Consider the following 26,161-nt stretch of genomic DNA (forward strand, 5'->3'; position numbering starts at 1 on the left):
AGCATTCTTTCATGTGTTTGTTGGCAGTCTGTATATCTTCTTTGGAGAAATGTCTATTTAGGTCTTCTGCCCATTTTTGGATTGGGTTGTTTGTTTTTTTGTTATTGAGCTGCATGAGCTGCTTATAAATTTTGGAGATTAATCCTTTGTCAGTTGCTTCATTTGCAAATATTTTCTCCCATTCTGAGGGTTGTCTTTTCGTCGTTTATGTTTTCCTTTGCTGTGCAAAGGCTTTTAAGTTTCATTAGGTCCCATTTGTTTATTTTTGTTTTTATTTCCATTTCTCTAGGAGGTGGGTCAAAAAGGATCTTGCTGTGATTGATGTCATAGAGTGTTCTGCCTATATTTTCCTCTAAGAGTTTGATGGTGTCTGGCCTTCCATTTAGGTCTTTAATCCATTTTGAGGTTATTTTTGTGTATTGTGTTAGGGAGTGTCTGATTTCATTCTTTTACATGTAGCTGTCCAGTTTTCCCAGCACCAATTACTGAAGAGGCTGTCTTTTCTCCACTGCATATTCTTCCCTCCTTTATCAAAGATAAGGTGACCATATGTGTGTGGGTTTATCTATGGGCTTTCTATCCTGTTCCATTGATCTATATTTCTGTTTTTGTGCCAGTACCAGACTGTCTTGATGACTGTAGCTTTGTAGTATAGTCTGAAGTCAGGGAGCCTAATTCCTCCAGCTCCGTTTTTCTTTCTCAAGATTGCTTTGGCTATTCGGGGTGTTTTGTGTTTCCATACAAATTGTGAAATTTTTTTGTTCTAATTCTGTGAAAAATGCAAGTGGTAGTTTCATAGGGATTGCATTGAATCTGTAGATTGCTTTGGGTAGTAGAGTCATTTTCACAGTGTTGATTCTTCCAATCCAAGACAATGGTATATCTCTCCATCTGTTTTTATCACCTTTAATTTCTTTCATCAGTGTCTTAAAATTTTCTGCATACAGGTCTTTTGTCTCCTTAGGTAGGTTTATTCCTAGATATTTTATTCTTTTTGTTGCAATGGTAAATGGGAGTGTTTTCTTAATCCACTTTCAGATTTTTCATCATTAGTGTATAGGAATGCTAGAGATTTCTGTGCATTAATTTTGTATCCTGCTACTTTATCAAATTCATTGATTAGCTCTAGTAGTTTTCTGTTAGCATCTTTAGGATTCTCTATGTATAGTATCATGTCATCTGCAAACAGTGACAGCTTTACTTCTTCTTTTCTGGTTTGGATTCCTTTTATTTCTTTTTCTTCTCTGATTGTTGTGGCTAAAACTTCCAAAACTATGTTGAATAACAGTGGTGAAAGTGGGCAACCTTGTCTTGTTCCTGATCTTAGTGGAAATGGTTTCAGTTTTTCACCATTGAGGATGATGTTGGCTGTGGGTTTGTCATATATGGCCTTTATTATATTGAGGAAAGTTCCCTCTATGCCTACTTTGGGGAGGATTTTTTATAATAAATGGGTGTTGAATTTTGTCGAAAGCTTTCTTTGCATCTACTGAGATTGTCATATGGTTTTTATCCTTCAATTTGTTAATATGGTGCATCACATTGATTGATTTGCATATATTGAAGAATCCTTGCATTCCTGGAATAAACCCCACTTGATCATAGTGTATGATCCTTTTAATGTGCTGTTGGATCCTGTTTGCTAGTATTTTGTTGAGGATTTTTGCATCTATGTTCATCAGTAATATCGGCCTGTAGTTTTTTTCTTTGTGACATGTTTGTCTGGTTTTGGTATCCGTGTGATGGTGGCCTCATAGAATGAGTTTGGGAGTGTTCCTCCCTCTGGTATGTTTTGGAAGAGTTTGAGAAGGAAAGATGTTAGCTCTTCTCTAAATGTTTGATAGAATTTGCCTGTGAAGCCATCTTGTCCTGGGCTTTTGTGTTGGAAGATTTTTAATCACAGTTTCAATTTCAGTGCTTGTGATTGGTCTATTCATATTTTCTATTTCTTCCTGGTTCAGTCTCAGAAGATTGTGCATTTCTAAGAAATTGTCCATTTCTTCCAGGTTGTCCATTTTATTGCCATATAGTTGCTTGTAGTAATCTCTCATGATCCTTTGTATTTCTGCAGTGTCAATTGTTACTCCCCCTTTTTCATTTCTAATTCTATTGATTTGAGTCTTCTCCCTTTTTTCTTGATAAGTGTTGCTAATGGTTTGTACGTATGTTTTTAATAAAACTCATTTTAATCTCTCCTTTGTGGTAAATGTAATTTTTTCACACCCACTGTAGGATAGATGCATTCATTTTTTCAATTAATGTGTACTATATGCCTTCCACATGCCAGGCATATATTAAATTCTATCTCAATAAATGGCTGAGGCTATAAAGTAAGACACTGGTTAAAGGGTACACTCTTCTATTGCACCTTTTATCTAAAGGGACTCTTTCATGTGGTTCTTTCCTAAAGTGAATTTTCCAACAGAAACTTAGGAAACACCAACCTCTAATCTCACTCAAAACCATATGAGGGAATGCAGAGTCAAGATGGCAGTGTGGGGGCGTCCCTGGTGGTGCAGGGTTTGAGAATCTGCCTGCTAATGAAGGGGACACGGGTTCGAGCCCTGGTCTGGGAGGATCCCCACATGCCATGGAGCAACTAGGCCCGTGAGCCACAACTACTGAGCTTGCGCATCTGGGGCCTGTGCTCCACAACGAGAGGCCGCGAGAGTGAGGGGCCGGTGCACCGCAATGAAGAGTGGCCCCCGCCTACCACAACTAGAGAAAGCCCTCGCACAGAAACAAAAACCCAACACAGCAAAAATAACTTATTTAATAAACTCCTACCCCCAACATCTTCTTTAAAAAAAAAAAAAAAGATGGCAGTGTGGGAAGACATGGAGTTCATGTCTCCCCACAACTAGGGTGGCTGCCAGACGCTGGTGGGAGACCTTGAGGCCTAAGGGAACGAGAGGAACCCCCAAGCGAACTAGTAGGATGTGCGGGGGCTGAGGGGGGAGGAGAAGTGGAGGCCGGACAGGACCAGTGCCCCTGAGGGGTGGCTGAGATAGTGGATGGGTTCCCACGCCTGGAGGGACCCTGGGGGCTCAGATGGGGGGAGTGTGCCCAGTGTTTCCCCTGCCCAATCAGCCGGGGAAGTCTGCCCAACTCTTGGCCCAGGCTGGGCCTTCCACTTTCAGAGGCCCCCTCCAGGCCGTGTTGGTCCTGGGAGGGGTAGGAGGGAGGCCTGGGAAAAACAGGAGAGGTACGTGGGAGGGGTCCTCCAGGATGGGAGGAGGAGGAGCCGAGGTCTTTTGCCCCACCCACTCGAGCCCAGGGAAGCCTGCTGAGCACCCAGGCCAGGTCCCCTGCCCTCCAAAGCCCCCTCCAGACTACGTGGGTCCTGGGATCACAGGAGGGAGGCCCAGGGGAGAACAGGAGAGGCAGGTGGGAGGGGCCCAACAGGATCAGAGAAGCAGGAAAGGAGCTAAGCCCAGGAAGTCTGCTGGGCTCCCAGGTGGAGTCCCCCACCCTCCGAGACCAGAGGCAGGAGGCACCCCTGGGCCCCAACTGTTCTTGAACCTAAGACCCATCCCCTATCCCCCACACCCCCCAGGGCCTTTCCCATCCCTGTGGGTCCTAATCAGAGGCCCCACCCACTGCCCAAACCCCACCCGTGCTTAGGCCCTGCCTTCCACAGCCAAGGCCTTTTCCAACTTTGTTTTTTTCCTTCCTCCTGTCTTTTACTATTGCAGTTCTGTTTTACCTTCCAGTTGTTGCTTCATTTTTATTTTTATATTCTTTCTAACAATCTGTTAGTTTCCTAGTCTAATTTTAATTTTTACTTTGTTATTGTTCTTTTTTTTTTTTTTTTTTTTGCCGCCCCGCGTGGCTTGTAGGATCTTGGTTTATGAGCTGGGGGTTGGGCCGAAGCTCCTACGGTGGGAGCTCTGAGTCTGAACCACTGGACTAACAGAGAACCTCAACCCCAGGAAATATTCATCAGAGTGAGGTCTCCTGGAGGTCCTCATCTCAGCAACAACACCCAGCTCTACCTAACAGCCTACAAACTCCAGTGTTGGAATCCTCAGGCCAAACAACCAGTAAGACAGGAACACAATCCCACTCATCAAAAAGAAAAAAAAAAATGAGATGGCAAAAACATATGTCACAGGGGCTTCCCTGGTGGCGCAGTGGTTGAGAGTCTGCCTGCCAATGCAGGGGACACAGGTTCGAATCCTGGTCTGGGAAGATCCCACATGCAGCGGAGCAACTAGGCCCGTGAGTCACAAGTACTGAGCCTGCGCATCTGGAGCCTGTGCTCCGCAACAAGAGAGGCCATGATAGTGAGAGGCCCGCGCACCGCGATGAAGAGTGGCCCCCGCTTGCCACAACTAGCAAAAGTCCTCACACAGAAACGAAGACCCAACACAGCCAAAAATAATTAAAAAAAAAAGAAAAAAAAGCTTTTGCACAGCAGAGGAAACCATAAACAAGATGAGAAGACAACACTTAGAATGGGAGAAAATATTTGCAAATGAAACAACAGACAAAGGATTAATCTCCAAAATATACAAACAGCTCCTGGAGCTCAATGTCAAGAAAACAAACAATCCAATTAAAAAATGTGCACTAGATTAAATAGACATTTCACCAAAGAAGACATACAGATAGCCAAGAGGCACATGAAAAAATGTTCAACATCACTAATTATTAGAGAAATGCAAATCAAAACTACAATGAGGTATCACCTCACACCGGTCAGAATGGCCATCATCAAAAAATCTACAAACCATAAATTCTGGAGAGGGTGTGGTGAAAAGGGAACCCTCTTGCACTGTTGGTGGGAATGTAAATTGATATAGCCACTATAGTATGGAGTATGGAGGTTCCTTAAAGAAACTAAAAATAGAACTACCATATGACCCAGCAATCCCAGCAATGGGCACATACCCTGAGAAAACCATAATTCAAAAAGGGACATGTACCACAATGTTCACTGCAGCACTATTTTCAATAGCCAGGACTTGGAAGCAACCTAAATGTCCACTGACAGATGAATGGATAAAGAAGATGTGGCACATATATACAATGGAATATTACTCAGCCATAAAAATAAATGAAATTGAGTTATTTGTAGTGAGGTGGATGGACCTAGAGTATGTCATACAGAGTGAAGTAAGTTAGAAAGAGAAAAACAAATACTGTACGCTAACGCACATATGTGGAATCTAAAAAAAAAAAAAAAGGTACTGATGCACTAGTGGCAGGGCAGGAATAAAGACGCAGACAGAGAACGGACTTGAGGACACGGAGAGGGGAGGGGGAAGCTGAGGCGAAGTGAGAGTAGCATCGACATATATACACTACCAAATGTAAAACAGTGGGAAGCAGCAGCATGGCACAGGGAGATCAGCTCTGTGCTTCGCCATGACCTAGAGGGGTGGGATATGGAGGGTGGGAAGGAGGCTCAAGAGGGAGAGGATATGGGGATGTATGTTTGCATACGGCTGATTCACTTTGTTGTACAACAGAAACTAACACAGTATTGTGAAGCAATTATATGCCAATAAAGATCTATTTAAAAAAACCCCATAAGTGGAATAGTTCTTTGTGTATGACAAAATTTCAGGGAATAGTGGTATAGTTTTTCTAAAATCCAAAACCACAAACTAAACAAACAGAACCACCCAATTCTGTTGGATAATGTTTGAAATCTCAATAATGAAGACTCTTTCATTTTGCTTGATGAAGGTTAAGGTCTTGTGTAAAAACATATTTCATAAGAGATACTCTAAATTATGAAGTCATGCTGGTTTCTGCTACTCTTTATTTATATGTATATTATTAGTCACATTTTATACATGATTCTATCTCCATCTAAGACAAACATGTCCCAGAAATTCCCTCAGGGCAAATTTTGATAGAAGCTGTTTGGTGAATACGTGGTCTCTGCCCCAGTGAGGAATTATCACCAGAGGAGGGAAGTGAGGAACCGAGAACATTTCTTACGCTTCACAATTTGATCTAGACCTGTTCTTGGCTTAATAACTTATTTATACAGACACCTCAGAAATTTCCTTACAGCTGCATTCTCTAAATTAAACTAATTAACTTTCCTGAGAAGGCCACTGTAAAAGAGCTTTGTCTCCTTAAGGCTAAGGATGATGTACAAATGTGTATTGACATTCAAACACATTCATCAAATCAAAGGCAAATACAATTAACAAAAATACCAAGTGATTAGGAACTGTCATCCACATTCTTGAACTTCTATTTAAGCCAGAAGTGAAACAGTCTGTTTCATATCCACGAAAATTGCTATGGTGATAAATGTGCAGCAATTTAGGAATCAACTTTTAATTAGATTTCCTCACTTTTTATTCCTTTTATACAAAATCGTATTTTTCCCATGTGTTTTTATGTTCTCTATATAATTTCTTTATACCCTATTTTTGTTCCTATATTTTCTACTTTCAATGTCTTCAGTAGGCTTTCCATCACTTAGCTGTTCCATCCAAAAATTGTTTATGGATCCAATTTTCATAGTTTATTTTTCAGTGTAAAGAGGGCAGTTGGTTTGGGGAGTACTGGATCTTGTAACTTTTGCTACATTAGAGTAATGTAAAAATTATGGATTTAGGAATTCAGTTTTATTAAAGGAAAGTTTAATATTTTGCAACATAATATTTGAGTTTTTAAAAATTCTAGCTATAAAATTCAAGATACATTTAGCTATAACTTCAAAGTCGATTCAACCAAATTTTACAATGTTTTGAAAATATACCTGGGAAACATAATATTTTAGGTCATCATTTTATAATCTTAAAGTTGCTTAGAATTTCTCTATTGCTCACCCTACCTGATGTACAAAAATTTACTTCAGGTTTTGACTACTTGCTAATTAAATATTCTGGAATCCTGATAATTGTATTATTATGTTTAGAAATTGTGATAAAGTAAAATATCTTGATGCATATCTTAAAATTCTTATTCTATTCCCCAGCCCCACTCTGCCACCAGTAACCCAGGACACCTAATAATATTTCAACAGACTTCTACAGACTATAAAGAGCTTCATTTACTCACTACTTAACTGGTCCTCCATAACCTTGCAAAGTTTATAGAATTTCAGTTACATCTGCGAGTTTTCCCCACAGCAGCAGCTAGTGTAGGGGAGGAAAAATCATTTTCCTTCTACCCTTCTAAATTCTTGCCTGAGACACCCCCTATAACTAAAGACACATGAACAGGAGAAAAATAAGCAGAAGTTTAATAACATGTATAGCTCCTGGACACATGGGAGAGACCTAGGAGAACTGAGTAACTCTCTGAAATGGCTCAAGCCACCACCTTAAATACCATCTTCAACTAAAGACAAGAGAAGATGTTGTGGGAGGGCAGTTATGGGAGATTTTCAAGCAAAGCACAGTAAACAGGGGTATGCTGCCATGCAGATTTAAGTCTATGTCTTCTCCAACGATAAGTTTCTGAAGAGTTTGTCATCCTTCTCTTCCTGGTACATAGAAGGAGACACCTTTACAAATGGAGATTTCCCTTATAAATGTCTCTTATGAAAAAGTAACTGTTACTGGTTTTCAGAACTTCTCTCATGTCTCCTGCTTTTTAAAAATAATCAGCTCAAGATAATTCTTATGCCAAAGAAGCATATTTTGGGGTATTCTGGCAAATTCTGCTGCCCTTCACTAGATTAGTGTTTTGTTGATTAACTAGAGGATGAAAGTTCGGGGATGAAATTTTGTTCTCCTTTTATTGCTATTACCCAAGCATCTCCAGTGCTTTCTGATAGAAATTTTATAAATTCATCATTTATATTTACAACCATACATATTTATATGTTACTTCCTAACAGTGTGCCCTAGTATAAGGCCAAATATCTATAACAAATTCCTTATTTTAAAAAATTATATATCTCCAAAAGCTTATATATATCTATGACTATATTTACATTCATTCTACCTTTCTGAATGAATGTACCAAGCATGATTCCAAAGGCACAGAATCTTAAAGATAGTTTCTCTGAATTGGTCCTGGGTTATGCCTTTGGTTCTCTGATGTGATTAAATTTAAAGTCAGTAATAACCCTGCTGAAAAAGTGGATAGTAGAAATCCATGGCTGCAGTTACAAAACAGTTATACAAATTTCACCTATAGAACTTTTAATTAAATGTCTAAAGACACAACTCTTGGTGACCAAGTATTTGTTGCTGTAGAACATGTTAGTAAAAATGAGGAGAACAACAGGGTTGTTTGCCTCCTTCTACTTGTGCTGGAAAATGTGGGTAAGGAAAATAGTGAGCTCAGAGATTTAAGTTTTTAGCACAAGGACCATATAAGAGACCTTAAATTTTGTGACTCCTTTTATTTCCTTCAGTCATCAAGATTTCTGAAAACCAAACTCTAAGTCTCATTTTATAGATCACTGAATTACAACACAAATTCAATTCTCAGCCTCTCAAAGTTTCTTTTGTTAAAGTTACCATCATGGTTTGGGAAGTAATAAGACCTTGAAAACTGGGACAGAGACTTATGGACAAATTCCACTGAAGCTAAGGAACTTGAAGCCACAAATTCTACCATGGCCGCTTGGCCAGTAGAAGCAGCCCTTCGAACCCTGCAGAAGAGATCAGTTTTCCCTGACCTAAAGAACTTGTAATGGCTATCCCGGAAGTAGTTGCCTTGCCAAGGGTGCTGATCTTCTTTAGAGCTACCACTAACGCTCTCTTCTTGCTTCCAGACTTTATAATCAAACTCCAGTCTCAGTAGGCTATAGAATATGAGATACAAAGTTTGATTGATGAGATAGTGCCACACACACAAAAAAGATTGCATGATTTTACCATTTATATCAATGGAAACCTAGGAATATGTGTGGGACTAGGGTAGAAGAAATGTAATGTTTGGTTAGGTTAAACTCATTGACATGCTGATATTCTAGATCCAATGTAGTAGTTTGAAGAGTTGAGAATGGTATGTGTTTGGCTGGTTGACTAAAATATGGACCAAAGCCAATCTCTATCAAATAAAACTGAACTGCCATATCTTTCTTACTATAATGTAAAGGCAGTTAACCAAAGGCTTAGTGTGACTGGAATGGTAAAGTGAATTTACCATACAAGACCTTCTTACCAACCTCATCCCTTAACTACACTCCCTAGAGTCTAAGAGACATTCTCTTAACCAAGGCTGTGAGAAAAATAATGAAGGGAGTCCCTCACCTGCATCTTTAAAGTGCTCTACTGAGCCCCTTCTTTGTAAGCCATTTTTTATAGAGGAAAGTTGCTACAATCAAACAGGAATCTCTAAATACCATTAAGATCCTGAGGGGGTTTCAGAAGCCAGGTGGTAGCACATAATTGTCAAGCACAAGGTGAACAGATTTATTTGGTTAGACACTGAGTCAAAACATTCATCAGAATAGTCTCATCCACAGAGATCTTTGTATTGCCTATGGGATCATGGTATCCCTACAACTGAAACTGATGGGCAGCCTATTAAAATCTTATTTGATTTCTATAAGGGGAAAACTCTAGCCTATACCTCTTCCAAATATTTTGATTTGGTCTGAGACAGAGCCCAGGTGTAATTTTTAAAAGCTTACCAAGTGATTCTGTCACATATCCAACATTGGAAAACACTGAGTTAAGCTATTGATTGTCTTCCTTTAACCTTTATAGGAATTGCATATGAGTAGAAAGTTGACTGATGTGAATGTCACTAGAGTGATTCCTTCCACCTGCTCTAAGATAAATGAATAAGCAGTGAAAGAACCTTGGGCATACAAGATACAAGGGTGAAATACAGATATGGAGATAGATAGATAGATACATACATACAAACATAGATTTACATTTAGGTATACTATACCTTACAAATGGAATATATCCCCTTGAATGAGGCTTTGTACTCCTGACTTGTATCGATACCTCTAACAATATAGATGTTTTGATTACACACAAATAATGGGTAATATATGTACATAATTTGGGAACTGGAAAGTTTTAATTAATATGCTATATACATGTATAATAGTATAAATGTTGCCATATTTGAAACCTTAGAAACGTTGACAAATGAAATAAAAAATGGAAAACATAATGCAAATGATTAAAATATAAGAACATAATCGGTAAATGGGTTTGTGATGGTTACTAAACTTAAGATAAATTAGGAATAGTGCTACCTGCCAATACGTAAATAATACATATATATTTTAAATTGATTTATAATAAATAATGCCTGGCATTGAGATGTGCTCACCTTGCCTTACAGATTATAATTTTGTCAAGTGAGGTAATTTTAATGATTACATCAAGAATGGGTATTCTGACTCATATAGACAAAATAATTTCCTCTAATTTGATATTTCTAATTTCTACAATGTTAAAATTTACCATCATTTTACTACCATTCACTTTCTTGATCTCTCTCTCCCTTCCTTATCCAGCTTAAATTCTAAGGTCAGTCATTATAAACACTTCCTTGCACCTCTCTGACTTTGTCAAATTTGCCTGGCTTATCACATCCAATTTATTAACCCCTGAACACTTGCAGCTGAATGTGGCTGGAGGGAGACACATGACCTCTTGACTGATTCCACTTTTTTTTTTTTTTTTTTTTTTGCTGTACGCGGGCCTCTCACTGCTGTGGCCTCTCCCGTTGCGGAGCACAGGCTTCGGACGCACAGCCTCAGCGGCCATGGCTCACGGGCCCAGCCGCTCCGCGGCATGTGGGATCTTCCCGGACCGGGGCACGAACCCGTGTCCCCTGCATCGGCAGGCGGACTCTCAACCACTGCGCCACCAGGGAAGCCCTGATTCCACTTTTAATATAAGACCATTAACCTCAAATACACTGGCCCTTCATGCTTCCATGCAATTATACTATATTTCCAAAAACAAATATTCCATAATTTCTTAATCCCCAATTCTTCCCCCCCCAGCCTCAATCTAAGATAATTATTTTGTATCCTACAGAGAGAACTGAAACAATCAAAAAAGAACTCCCACACATTCCCATCACCACATCCCAGCATCTGCTCCTATGTTCTCTGCCTTATTGTCTGCTTCCATAAGTGAACAATAATGGGACAAGGTGGAATGTGGTCACTCTGCTTTAAAAAAACAGATATTATCTTAGTCCTACTGAATTGGAGAAATAAGTTAATTGACCCAGATTTTAAATATCTTCAATGAGTTCATTTAGTTACATAACAACTGTGATGTGAGCAGCAGTAAAATTAAGTAATTTACCATAATAAAGTGGATGTACCCTTTGCTAAGACACTTTTCTTAGATAACTTTCTGTAGCTTTTCTATTAAATCTGCATCTGATTCAGTCTCAAATATTCTTGTGAAATGCCTCAAACCAGTAACTTATAGCACAGCCTGAACGTTTTAAAAAGCTCAGAGTTTCACCATATTTGTGAAGACCTTCAGTAGAGATGGTGTAACTGATTAAAAGGCAGTAACTGACTGCACAACCATTGTTTCACATGTATAGTTAACGGCAGTAGAAGGCAGGCAGAACAAGATCAAAACCAACAAACCAAGAACCAGCTAACAGTATTGTCCTCTGTTTGCTGGTGGCTAATCAGCTTTTTCCCTACCCTTTACCTGAGCCACTTATCTCTGTGGTAGCCATGGAGTCTCCTTGGTAACGCTCTTTTTGTGTGACCCAACAGGCACAGCCCAGATCTTTTCCCCAAGCCGTTTGGATTGTCAGCTATCGTTACCATACAATTTTCCAGCAGTCCATATTGTGTTGTTTTTGGCCTAAAATAATCCAGGATATAGGAAGATCCTAGACAAAAACTGGAGGAATTTACAGTTTTGAGTCCAGTCACTTAACTTGAATCAGATAAAGCCATTTCCTGTTTCTAAAATGTTTAATTCACTGATATATTCATGCGTTCTTTGGAAGGAAGCCAAAGATGGTATTGTCCTCCTCTCCATCTCTTTCCATATAATTTCTTACATATAACCAAAGATAGACATTTTTCAACAACATTGGAGTAGAGTAGACTCAGGGGTAATAGCAATTAGCTACTTCCCAAGACGTTATGAAAATGATACAATTGTTTGTAACTGGATTCAGATATTAAATGAATGTTCCTAAGAGTAGTGCCTCCTACAGAGCCTGAAGCCATGGCCCTACTTAAACCATGTCAATGAGTAAGATACGGGGGAGCCCCCTGCCAAGGAGAACATTAATGTAATGTCTGAGAATGAACTGAGGAGGGCAGAGGAATCAATCATGACAGTAGGGCTTGATACATTTTATAATAAAGTTATGAAATACTGTGGAAATTTAGAAAGTAGAAGGAAAACTATTTCTGGAATGGGATGGCTTCAGGAAACAAATGAGAGCTGAACTATGAACCACCTACTGGAAATATTTTTATTATGTGCAAGAACACAATACTTCCATGTAAATACAAGCTCAAATAGCTATTTAATAGCTTTTTCCCTAGTTGGGAAGTTGGGGATGCAACAAGAATGCATGAGTTGTCCTGGGCTAGTTTGCCTTCCCTCTACCCTGCTTCTACGTCTTATTCACAAAATGACCAGTGAGGCAGGGGGGCATTGAGGGCTTTCTGGTCTGCAGGATGGGGTCAGAAACACGCTAGAGGTAGCTTTCTATTATCAGACTACTGTCAAGAGACCCAAAATTTATTGCAAAGAAGCAACTGATTTTGATAAAAAGAACTATACATAAAGGTGTGCCCCTAGGTAAACTGTTTATAGATTTCTGCCAGCCATGTTTTACTTTTTCCTCAGCCTCAACTCTAGAATGCCTTAGCTATTATTAATCTGTTTTTTGGGCAATGCTGCTTTTTAAAAAACACCCCTGCAATAATGTTTATGTTTACTAGATGTCTTATGTTTGTCTTCCAGACAATGGGTATATATACACATATAACCAATAGATTAGAGAAATAGGCAGGTTAAATAAGTTACCAACTGGTAGGTCCTTGGGTTTGGGAGTGCAAATAAAAAGACTTTACAATAGAGTCACATAAAAACAAAGCGGTGTTCTGTCTCTAAATAAGCAGGAGATCCTGGAAGAAGCATAAAACTAAATAGACATGGGTATGAATTCTGTCAACCTGTGACCTCAGACATGTTAGTTAAGCTCCGTGAATCTCAATTTTCTTATCTAAAAATACAGATAATGCCAACTATCTTTAAAAATTATTGTAAGCATTAAAGACGATATTTATAAACCATCAAATACAGCGCCTGGGGCTTCCCTGGTGGCACAGTGGTTGAGAGTCCGCCTGCCGATGCAGGGGACACGGGTTCGTGCCCCGGTCCGGGAAGATCCCACATGCCGCGGAGCGGCTGGGCCTGTGAGCCATGGCCGCTGAGCCTGCGTGTCCGGAGCCTGTGCTCCGCAACGGGAGAGGCCACAACAGTGAGAGGCCCAAGTACCGCAAATAAAATAAAATAAAATAAAATAATAATAAAATAAAAAAATACAGCGCCTGGTATTTCATACATATTCTCTATATATTGATGTGCATTGCAAAAGCTAACATTGTCACTAGGCTCAGGCACTCAGTGAAGCTGCATATTCTATACAAAGAAAGAGCTGGGAACCAGACACACATTAAGCCCCCTTCTGGTGAGACACTAATAGCCTAATGGAAATTACACTCAGTTTGAAATTACAGGACTTGGGTTCTGACTCAGAAATTACCACCTACTAATTATTTATTTCCATAAAAATACTTAAACTCCTTGAATCTAAGTGTTGCCCGTATGAAGCCAGTAGTAATATACCTTAGTAACACTGTAAGTATAAAAGAGATGCTTGTAAAACAGAGTGTATACTGTGTAGTGTAAGAAAGATGTAAAAAGTATAATAATATCTAAATTTAACCAATCATAGAGCATGTCTTTTGGCTAAGCAGAAGTATGAAATCAATGAAATTCTTAAAATAACCTCTTATTGTAATCTATTGCTGCTTGTCATCATGGGGAATAAAAGAATACATACTCTTGATAGGTACCATGTAAAAATAAAATTCAAGTGACCAAATCTAAAAATGAAAGAACAACATGTAAATATATGATTCTAAGACTCATTCTGTCCCCAGATACCCTTTTCATAATGTAGCACTGTCGTGATCCTTTGTACTGAAATGACAAACATTTTCTCATCCTTGAAACTTATTGTGAGGAATATGTTAATAAATTCCCAACAAATCTATTCTCTAGTTTACATATTAGGGTCTCCAGGATCTTTTCACACTGAGAAAAAGTTTACTAAATCAGCTCTAATGGAAGATACTGAGAGAACTATATTGTAAATTAATGACTGGAAACAAAATCTTCTCCTTTCGAAGACTGAGTGATGATAATCCACTTTTGCTGGTCTAGAGACAACAATCCAAATCACTCCACGATGAAATCACTAAGGTAAAACTGAAGGCTTTAAACTAGAAGTATTCCTAAGAATAGTGTGTTTTAATATTCATAATTTGCTTTGGTATTTCTATTTAAATATTCCTATTTTAAAGTCAATATTTTAATGAAATCGCACTTCTTTTCTTCCTACAGAATCTTTTAAATCTGATACTCTGTGGTTGTAAATGTAATAATTAGCTTAATTTTTCATTCTTGGAAATGTAGTGAAAGTGGTTGATTATAACTCATCTAAGCATGTGTGATAATAGATATGCCTGGTGCCCTGAGCAGACAGAAGGGAAGCCAAGAAGCCACTGTGGACATATCTCCATGTAGCTGGGGCGGAGGGGTGCGGGGGAGGATTTCTAAGGAAAAAGGAAAGAAAAAAAAGTTTAGGTTTATTGAAGTTGAAGAAATTACTCAGTTTTCAAAGTCACCAGTGTAGCAGAGAATATTCTAGGTAACCCTCCTTTCTTTCACAATTTTTATTTTATTATGTTATTAGTAGTGTGTGTAAAACTATTTATCTATATGCCTACTAGGAATTTTATAATTCTTTTGAACACGTGATTTGTCTTACTTCTTTAAATGAAATAAAATTTAGTCCTCTAATGGAAACAAAGCTTATTTCTTATTATTTAAAATAATTTTGGAATCAAAAAAGTCCTTTAAAAATGTATTCTTTGAAAAGACCAGTCTTCATAGGAATATGAACAGAGTATGAGTGCCTCACCTCCTGGAACCACCATGAAGTGTCTTCCCTCAGGGGTACAGAATTGCATGTCCATACAATTGCATTATGGGTGGGTTTGCCCTTCTTTGGAAGCATCTGGTAGAGGCCGATTCCCAGACAGGATATTGAACAAGAGTCCTGTTCTGGTATGACAATAACCACAGGCGGGTCCTGCAAATATTCATTTAGTGATAGTGTCTGTGCTTAACTCAATATAGCCTTGTTGTCACTTGTCAAGTAAATCCAAGGCACATAGCGTGTATTGAATGCCTGATAGTATCTAAGTGTATCAGTCACGCTTGAGTAATCCCAAAGGTTTAATTTGAAGAGAGGAATGGAAAACCTGCATTGTATAAAAGTTGGGGATCTAGGACATATGTTCTGGAAATAGGAAATTGTAAAATGCTACATACAATTCCTCTCCTTTTTTGCAATTTTAATATGTTACTTTATTTGGTGTATGAATTAAACTAGAAATAAACTTTTATTTTAAGTAGCATAAAATATATTTAATTTGATCTCTGGATACTTGGGTTTGTTTAGGGCAATGGTTCCCAAATTTATTATAATTATACTTCAGAAACTCTTAATTTTTATTTTTTTATTTTCTCATGTTTAAAATGAGATTGCTTTTCTACTCATAAATACCTCACTTTTATTTTTATCTGCATATGGTTCAACCTTTTTATATTGTTGTTATCCTTTTGTTTTTCTCTCCTGAAACTAAAAATAATATTCTAGAACAATGGAACATTTTCATGAATGTTGATATCATATTTTCAACAACCCTTCTCCACTCCTTCCTCCCCATCATTCAAAAAATGATTGGGCCTGGAAGTCATTTTAAAAAATGCTCCAATACCAAAAAAAAGGTTCTCTAGTTGCTGTGAAGTGTGATCAAGGAAACTATAACACAAGGAGTGAACAAGGAAAGGAATACTTGAAAACAAGGGAACAGATTAGGATATTAATATTTCAGTCATGTAATCCATGTAATTGTTGGAATTAATACACTTGGCCATTGGTTTTACAGTGAAATAAATTTTGTGTTTGTTTGAAGTATTACTTAAAATAATAGAGAAAAGAAAAAAATAGTGTTAAAAATTATGTATCACTTTAACCTCAATGATATAACATCTGGCATACGTGTGTATTATGAATATATGCATATACTTATCAGGAGTAATGAGTGAGCAGTGCTTTCCCTTCTCATCTTGAGTATCACATCTGTTGTGTTGTTTAAAATAATTAACTTCCTTGAATACAGAATGTTGGTTTATGCAAAATAATTCTAAAATATCAAAATAATTTAATGAGCTTCAAAAACTCAAAATTGTCAATGACAATAGTTGTATCACTCTGTTTCAAATTTTTCTGCTTATAATTTTTTGTGGATAGATGAAAGCACTTTGTTTAAGAGGAGGCAACTTCAGAAAGACATCAGAAGGAGAAGATTCTTTCCACTGCCTCCTGAGAGTCTTGGCTTAAGCACTGGGTCCATCAACAAATGGAGACTTGTTTATCTGTAGAATAGTTTCTATCATTGTTGAATAAAACAGTGCTCTAGGAAGGGCAGAATATTGCTTAACTGCTTGCAAAATGAAGTTAGAGCTCTGCAATTTATTGGATAAAAGGATATGATGTTAGTCAATCCCTGGGCTCTAGAACTAGGTTAAGCTATATTAACTCATCACTGAGAATTTTTTACATTCCCTGATTGGTTGATACGTTTCCTGGGTTGAAAATTATTCTCCCTTTGAATTTAAAGGCCTTCTTCCACAGCCTTCAAATATGCCAAATTTCTGATCACTTTTTGTCCATTTGTCAATGACTTGTATCTCTGGAAATTTGAGAATATACTTTTCATCCATGCTGTTCAGAAATTCCAAAATGATATGTACTGGAGCAATTATTTTTTATTCATTTTAATTGGAAAGCAGTGGATACTTTTGATCTGACAACTTATGTTTTTCAGCCCTGAAGATTTTTATTTTAATTTGTGATTTTTTTCCCTGTCCATATTCTCTGTTTTCTATTATTTAAATAGCTAAGAGATTAGTGTTGTACTTTCTGTACTCTAGATAATTTTGAAGAGGAAATAATTCCCCAGGGATTTGAAGAATGTTTTGTCAGACACAGAACTTGCTACGTGTCTTGAAACAGGTGATAAAAGGCTTGATGATTGGTGGTAGAATCATGTAGACACATAGTGGTGGCAGAGAGGTGAAAGCAAATGCAGATCAGCACGCAAATGAAAGAAGACTGAAGACAGCGGACAGATTTACTTTTGATGAACTAGTTTTACAGTAGATTAATAGGAAGGATGGTTCAAAAGAACTATTATGATCATACTGAAGAGGTCCTTAAGCTCAAGCTCCAGAAAATATTTTACCACGTGCAAGGGGAAGACAGTGATTATTTTTACTGGGGAGCAACATGATCGAAAGTACTTTTAAAAGAGCAATCTGATTGTGTTGAGGCGGAAAGATAGTAGAGAAATGAGGTAAGAGGCAGTAAAACAATACAGAAGGCCTTCACGTGCAAAATTGCTGCCTTGCTTCGCTGTTTTCTGACAACTACAGTCTCCTCATCTCTTCGGAGTCCCCAACGCTCTCCTGCCCTTTGTTCAAGCTGCAGCCTGGCTCTGTGAGTCTCTTATCCTCTTGACTCACCAAGTGATATCTGACAGTCATTTCAAATCTAGCTCAACTCTCAAGTTCCTCCACTTGCTCCTCATGACCACCCTCCCCTTTGATCACATTTCTCTTTGTGAATACATCTATTATTGGTACCTTTATCTCGAATAATTGTTACTTGTTTCTGAACCTGTTCCTCTAGACAGTCCTGAAGACAGGAAACTGCTTTCGTCACTCACATGCTCAGAAAGACTATTTGTGAAATGTGAGGTTAAGTAGTAATGGCAAGGTACAGGCTGTATGTCTGAAGACTTTACTTACTCCTGGATGATTTAAGCAAAGAGTAAGAGACAAAGCATGTAATTAGATTCCACTGTACTACCTGGACAAGATAAATCATAATCATGACATCCTAAACATTGTATACACTCTGACGCAATGAACTGTTGAATCAGTATTCATCAAGTTTAGTCGTACAAAACTCCAATTACCTATGTGAGAAGTATATTCTATACAAAACTGCAGAGACATAAATTAACCTGAAAGCATTTAAAACAACATGGCTGTCTGGGCGATATAATACAGCGCATACAACCAAGAGCTAGTTAAGCAGGTAGGAGCAGAACAAACTGCTACCCAAATACCAATTTTTCAATACTTATCTAATCACAAATAATGTACAGCTCGAGATGGTAAAATATCAATTAACCTTAATGAAGCTGATCAGCAGAAAACAAAACCCTTCCTAATAAAATGTCCATAAAGGCATAATTAATAAATTAAATGTAATACAAAGACGGATTCTATAATAAAATTCTTAAAAATGGTAAAACAGCTTTTTAATCAAGTTATTTAAAATGTTATTAGGTCATATTTGAAACATACAAATATCATATATGTATAATCACATATGTAAATTATGAAGCTTAATAACAAAATAAACATCCCTCCCAGAACTCACCACCCAAACTAAGGTCTAGAGCATTTCCAACATCCCTTGCTGTGATCTATATCTTCCTACCCCCTTCTCTGCACAGTACCAACTGATGAGCAACTATATGGAATTTTATATTTATCATTTCCTTGTCATATTTTTATTATCTTTATCACATATAATATGCAACTCTATCTTTATCACATATAATAAGCAACTCTATGGGACATATACTTTTTACTTTGTTTCTGAGTTCTCTGAAATATTATTATAGCGTATGTTGCCATCTTTGACTTGCTTTTTTTTTTTTTTTTTTTTTTGCAGCACACAGGCTTCTCACTGATGCAGCCTCTCCTGTTGCGGAGCACAGGCTCTGGACGCGCAGGCTCAGCAGCCATGGCTCACGGGCCCAGCCTCTCCGCGGCGTGTGGGATCCTCCCGGACCAGGGCACAAACCCGTGTCTGCTGCATCGGCAGGCGGACTCTCAACCACTGCACCACCCTTTGACTTGCTTTTTATACTCACAAGTGTTTCTAAATTTCACACAAATTGGTAACTGCTGCTGTTGTTCATTCATTTGCACTGCTTATAATATTCATTCTCCTAAAAATGGGCATTTTAATTGCTTCACACTTTTTATTCTTGAGAGCATTGTTATGAATGTTCTTGTTGACTGGTGGTCAGGTATAAGAATCTTTTGAGGGCAGGGAATGGGTGCAGATTAGAAATAGCATTGCTGGATCCTCTGGTATGTGAATATTTAATCTTACAAGACTTTGCCAAATTGATTTCCAGTGTATTTCAACCATATGTAAAAGTTGCCATTGATTCACATCCTTGCCATTAGTTAACATTTTACGAAAATATATTCAAATACGGACTATGCATTAAATATATTAGATCCTGGCCATTATAGGGAGTGGAAGGGAATAGAGTAAAATTAGAGAGTCCGGCTAAAAGAAGTAAAAATAAACTAATAAAAAGAGAGGTTGCACTTGACAATAATATAAATTATATATTATGTTTAAGTTATGTATATATAAAATATAAAAATGTAACATAAGAATAATAAAAATATGCCATGAAATGTAGAGAATAATTCACTCAGTGCTTGAAACTGAGCTAGAAGAATTAAAGCAGTAATGAATAAAAATTAATTTGGTTAACTACAAAAAACTAGGTTTACACTTATTTTTCTCTGAACTTTGAAGATATTATTCTCAGATCTATCACATCCATTATAGCTGTTGGCAAACAACTGTCCGTCAAATTGGCACTCCTTTGAGGAGATCTGTCTTTTCTAATATCGTTTAAGATCTGTTTTTATTTTTTTTCGATTTTGTGTTTCCCTACAATAGTTTTAAGCATCGGTTACTTTTACTCTATCTTTCAGCAGTAATAGAAACGATCCAATGGTCACTTTCTGAGATATTACCTTTCTTTCATTTCATTTATTCTGTCCTTTTGGGATTTAAATTAGATATATATTGATACCAGGACTTCTATTCTCTAAATAGCTAGATCTCACTTTTATTTTTACAATCCCCTCGCTTCTCTGTGCCATATTGTAATTTCTTCAGATCTATTTTTCAGTTTACCAGTATCTCATTAGTTTTGTCTAATCTACCTTTCAAACCATACACTGATTTTTTAAAGTTATTTCAGTAATTATATTTTTCTTTCTTAAAGTTTATTTTGGCTCTTCCAGATATCCTAATCATTTTGAATAGTTTGTTTCTCCTTTTTATAATTTTATGTTTTTTATTTAAATATTTCATAATTATTTTATATTTTATATATAATGATTCTGAAGGGTGGCACCCCAAAAATATGCCACTTTGGCATAAGGATTATTTTCAGTTAAAGTTACCTGAAAAACAGCAGACGTAAGAAGTGCATTCTGATCTTGTCTTTTCTTCCTGGAACACGAGATAAAACTCTCATATAAAAGATGCCCTCCCTGTACCAGGAGAAAAGAAACATTCTGTGATGGGAGTCAAAGCCTAGAGAATTCTGTACAAATGGACCCTGTTAAAATAATTCTTATCTTTGATTAGCCTCCCTATATATTTTAGTTACTTTTTCATAATTGCCTCTCTTTGTTCAAACTAGTATAAAAGTACTTAGGTTTTGTTACTTCTTTGGATCTTCTTTTCCTTCTGTCACATAAAACTTATATTTGCATGCTTTTCTCTTGGTAATATGTTTTATGTCAATTAAATTCTCCCGCCCATCTGAAAATCTGAAGAAGGTAAAGGTCAAGTTTTGCTTCCCATACAATTCCAATAGCTGAGGTTATTGGGGCTCCTAAACTAACAGCTTTTTCCTACTGACTCTTACTCATGACCCTTCATTTACTTATATGTTTGGTGCTCTTCGATTATAGGCTTATATTTAGTTGAACTTAATTAGTGCTCTTCCAGGGTAGATATTCATCTTCTGCTCTTAGCAATCAGGGGAGCTACCAACCGGGAATGATTTATTCACCTTTTAGGGTCCTGGCCTTCATAAAAGAGCCTAAGGACTTCTATCTTTCAAACAGTTCACTGTCTAGTCACCTGACTCCAGCAAGGATGGCATTTATGTTGAGAGACACCTCACCCTTTGGGTGTTAAATAGGCTCCAATTCCAATTTCAATCTTCTTTCCTCTACTTTTGTTGTTTTTGTATTGTCTCCTTGGAGATATCCCCAACTTCCGACTAATCCAATTATATAATAAAACTATGGGCTAGGCAAGATGTAGTTTTGTTTTGTGTTCCTAAAGGCCATTCAAAGCAATTGCTGGGAATGAAATTTTACAAATTTGACTTTGTAGAGGTTAGTACACTTGGTACATACTTCCAAGTAAAAATGGTGGTTACATTGTTTGGGTTAATTTCAATATTGATAACTATAGCACAAAATCATCTTTGAAAATTAAACTGATGTTAGTGTCAAATAAGACTTAATTTTTTGATAAATTTTTAGAACTAAGCTAGGACATATATTCCATAAATTAACAGAGCTCCCTTAAAGCACATGTTAAAAGAGCTTCAGAAAGATCACTTCAGCCAGCATTTCTCTTCCTCCCAAAAGGTTGATCAGTGTGCCTTTGCCTGTGAGCTTAGCCTTATGCTAATTTCCAAAGTCAAAAATTACCTGATCCACAAGGTACTCATTTAGCCCCAGCTCTATATAACACAAGGTTCAATATAAAGGTTCTGAACTCTCATAATATTCCTAATCCTTTAGTCCTTACTCACGTAAAGTGTGCTAACGATCATAATGTCGAACATCTGAATCCCAATCCACAAACCCAAGTGCACAGGAAACAGCTGTTTTAAATAGGTATTAAATAATCAGATTAGAATAGATTCTCAGTCTCTATACATGGCAGGTGGGAAATTCTAATTAAGTCATTATTGGGGCCCCATTCTTTTTCAAGGTCTTAGTGAAATATGGCCTGGGAAAGGAAGCCAGACACACTGACATTTGAACCTTAGGAGTCACAACTAAAATTGTTACCGTGTATCTGTGAAGAGGGTCTAATCTGGAAACTCTGTTTTCATGGTTTACTTAGCGCAAGAATGCCATCCTGAGACTGGGGATTCTGATGTTTATTGTTCAGCATCCAGTCTCTCCTTACAGCCTTTATCTTTGGTGTCTTCTCACCTACTGTTAGACAAGAGGTAATACCTCTGTCTTTCCTCTTGATCTTTCAAATTTTCCTTTTCTCCTCTACTTACACTCATAAGCATTTCCCCAATTCCTTCATCCCAAGGCTTTTAGGCATCAAATGGCAAGGAAAGATATGAGTTTAAATCACTTTTACTTTTGGCCCAGCAAGGCAACTTCCCCTGAGGCTATGGAACACCAAAGATCATGGCTACCTCAAGGAAGGAGAGGGAGAGAGGGACGGCAGACAGAAAAGACCAAAGTGATTATCTTGCCACGGTCATTACTGCTAATATATATTTAATATTTCTTGAAAGCCTGATGTGTCAGAAATGAAGCCAAGAAACTTACTTTACAGTCATCTCATCTAATCCTCTAAACAATCTTATGAAATAGGTACTATTGTTATCTCCATTTTACAAAAGGCTAAAGAGTTTAAATCACAGCCTCTGATCTGAGTTACTAAACTGAAGAGCCAGGATTTAGACCGCAACAATCTGACTGTAAATTATACTGCCTTTGGTCATTGATTAGGCTCCAGAAATCTTGCTTGTTCCTTAGTTCTTTAGTAACTACCTAAGTTACCAGTCTAGGAATTTCAATTAGCCTTAGATGTCTGTCTTTCTTCTGACAGTTTTCTCCAAGAATTTGGAGTCTTTCTATTATTGAATCTCAGACTGATGAATGGAAATCTCACTGTCTCCTGACAGACTTCTCTAAGGCCAACTTCTCTTCATGGCCAGCCATTCCGCAGAACCCCCTAAAGTCATGCTCTATAAATCTGCTGAAACAACTTGTTGCTACTACTGCCCTAAACCCGCATGTGACAAGCTGAGGTGGTAGGATGTGCCCATCAGTAGGGCTAAATTTTGTGCCTGTCTCTTCTCCCCATTCCTTCCCTTTACCAGACACCTGGCAGGATGCCAAGGTACAACGGATGCAGCACATAGACTATAGTCAACTGAGAGGTACTTTAACAGTAGAAGTCATTTTGGTCCCTGAGTAAAATATTTACACTCTATAAACATTTGGTCTTTTGTGCCATATTCATAATCAGAAGGAACTTAAAAATATGCTTCTACTCTGTCAAGCAAGGCTTACAGAAGGAACTGGCATGTAAATCTTCTACTTAAAAATATGCAAAACATATACAGTAAAAGTTTCTCCACTATAGAGCAGCTTGCTCATTAAAATGTCATGTTTTCTTAGGATGGAAGGAGTGATGGGAAGATTTTTAGAATGACTTTAATCATCCTGGAGAACACTATCTCAGTACTGTTCATTTTGCAAATGCTCAAACAGGGTAGATTACGCACAAATTAGAAAGCAAGAACATTGAAAAACTGATGAATAGCATACACTGTAAATTATATAATAGGAAATGTTATAGTATAATCACATTATGATAAAATATGTATTTGCTGTATCACTGACCTATTGAACAGTCTTACATTTCTATTACTTGCCCTGTATAAAAAGATAAGTATCTGTGTCAAACCTGAACACCATATTTATAAATATTTCTCTTTCACATGCATAAACTGTTGTCACACCCAGAAATTATACTGCCTTTTTAAGGTCTAGAAACTTGGGCTAACATTGGTGTTATTAGGCAGGTGAGTACGCCACAGTTATGCAGTCGAACATTCTGTAATATAATCCAAAGAAACTAGCATCTGATTGACTTTCTCAATAATGTTCTATACTGTATCTCTGATTTATAAGGAATAATTATTTTTTAATTACTTAAATAACACTAGAGTACAGTACTTTCCTCAAATCTGTTTCACACAATAGAAACTAAAGATTAAAAGAATTAAATACCTCAAAAGGTTATCTATCTGCACCCAGGAAAGCATTAAAAAGTGCAAATAAGAAAAACGAACAAAAGAAGTACATGATTCTTACAAATCCCCTAACATTCTCAAGTGGTGTGTATGTGTGGGGAGAGTGGTCCATACATATTTTTAGTAAGGAATAATAGGTGCTTCCAAAGTATATTACAATTACCTGTAGTAGCACTTCCTCAATTGTAATGATGTGTTTACACATCTATATCTATACCTGCCCATTTAAGGCAGGCTACAAAGTTTTGGGTATCATCACGATTTCAGTGCCAAGATGTTCTGAAGAGTCACAAGTGTCTGGAGACATTTTTAAGTTTTATTTGCAAGAGAGCAGGACAAGTGGCATAATAATTTTATTTTCATCAATAGGGTCAAAATATCACAGACTACTGCCCTATAATTTTGAAAGAAGATGAGGTAAGATAGTGAATAAATAAATGATGTTGCAAATGCCATCTTTAACTTGCTCCCTATTAATAGTATTTGAAAAGATAATTGCTTTCTGAATGCAAATGATTACAAAAATCTTATGAAATAAAGTTATTAAAACACCTATTTAAAATATATGAAAGTGTCAAGTCTATCCAAGTATGAGTACAATGTAAATTTGCTATAATAGAGTTATAGATTTGTTGTAGTTATATAAGCTTACACATTCAGAATAAACAACACAATAGAAATATATCAAAATGTTAACAATGGTTATCTCAAGATAATGATATTATGTGTAATTGTCTTTTCTGTATTTCCCATATTTTTAAAACAATAAACCACAGTGTTTAAAAGGAAAACAAAATGTTATTTTTACCATATCTTAGATGAAACTATTCTCACCTTACATGTTTTTCCATATCTTCACAATGTCAATCACCATTATTCTCACAATAGAAGATGCTACGATTATTATCCCATGTCTCTTTAGGATATTCTGTAACAGAGAAATTTAATGATTATTACATTATTACACTGTAGAGCAAATGCTATTGCCTATATCCATTTTCTTCCAAACCAGAGAACATTGGAAAACTTTGATTTCACCTTCAAATTTTAGGGATACTATGCTCTAAAGTGTTGCTCATAAATAATAATTTTAAAGAAAAATTTATGTTAGAAAAGGAGAAGTTATTTTTCTTATTAAAATATCTATATAATTATATTTTCCTTATAAAAATTAAGTTATTGAAAATTTTCTATTCTTAGTATAGAGCTGATTTATTAAACATAAAAGATTAAAAACTAAAAGCACAGGTTTAATCCTGCACTCAAAACATAAGTAGCAAATAAAATTCTGATATAAAACTGTTAATGCAATTATACAGTTAATTCTGATACACTTTATAATTTTTGAAATATAAGCATTAAGTCTTGTCAAGTTTATCCTATGGAAATACGTATATTCAGATTTTTGGTAACTGAGTCTTTAAATCCGTAAGGTCAGTATTTTCTTATTGTAAATCTAACTTAAGTCACTAGTTTCTTGAGAGAAGGAAGAATGTAAATAATTTATACATGAAACACAAAGCTTAACATGTGGCTCAAATATTGTAATCCCAAATGAATTATTAAAAGAAAGATGTGATAGAATTATTTAGTGCTGCATGAAAGGTAGGCTTACATACTGTGTAATCTAACCATTTCCTGATATTTTTAAAAAGGAAGGTTAGCTTGATACCTTCTACAAAGTGATTTTGTCTAGACAAAGGAAACAATCAGCTATTTTTGTCAAAGCTCTCTTCATTAAAATGAAGTGATTAGATATGTGAGTTGTCTTGGTTCTGTGATTCCATTACAGTTTTATTAAAATTAAACCAAAAAAGATCATATCATATTATTCCTGTTTTTACTTAAAATGACCTATATATTTGGACAGGGCACAAAAATTTAGTCTTAAAGGCACACAGTTTCTTTCTGGAGGGTACCTGCTTTGCAGATAAAAGTATTATCATGGAACATCCCCTACAGATTTCTCTAGTACTCTCATCA

General features: G+C 36.8%; 1 protein-coding gene across 1 annotated transcript in view; it reads right to left on the bottom strand.

The window, feature by feature from the left end:
* DGKB (diacylglycerol kinase beta) overlaps positions 1-25,092 on the bottom strand; it is a 901,775-nt gene extending 876,683 nt beyond the window's left edge. Inside the window, exon 1 of the mRNA XM_060304680.1 lies at positions 25,013-25,092. The gene's annotated coding sequence lies outside the window, so the exon portion shown is untranslated. The remainder of the gene's footprint in view (positions 1-25,012) is intronic.
* Between the last annotated feature and the right edge of the window lie 1,069 nt (positions 25,093-26,161).

Source organism: Globicephala melas, chromosome 9 (genome assembly GCF_963455315.2).
Source record: "Globicephala melas chromosome 9, mGloMel1.2, whole genome shotgun sequence".
In the NCBI taxonomy this organism is placed as follows: Eukaryota; Metazoa; Chordata; class Mammalia; order Artiodactyla; family Delphinidae; genus Globicephala; species Globicephala melas.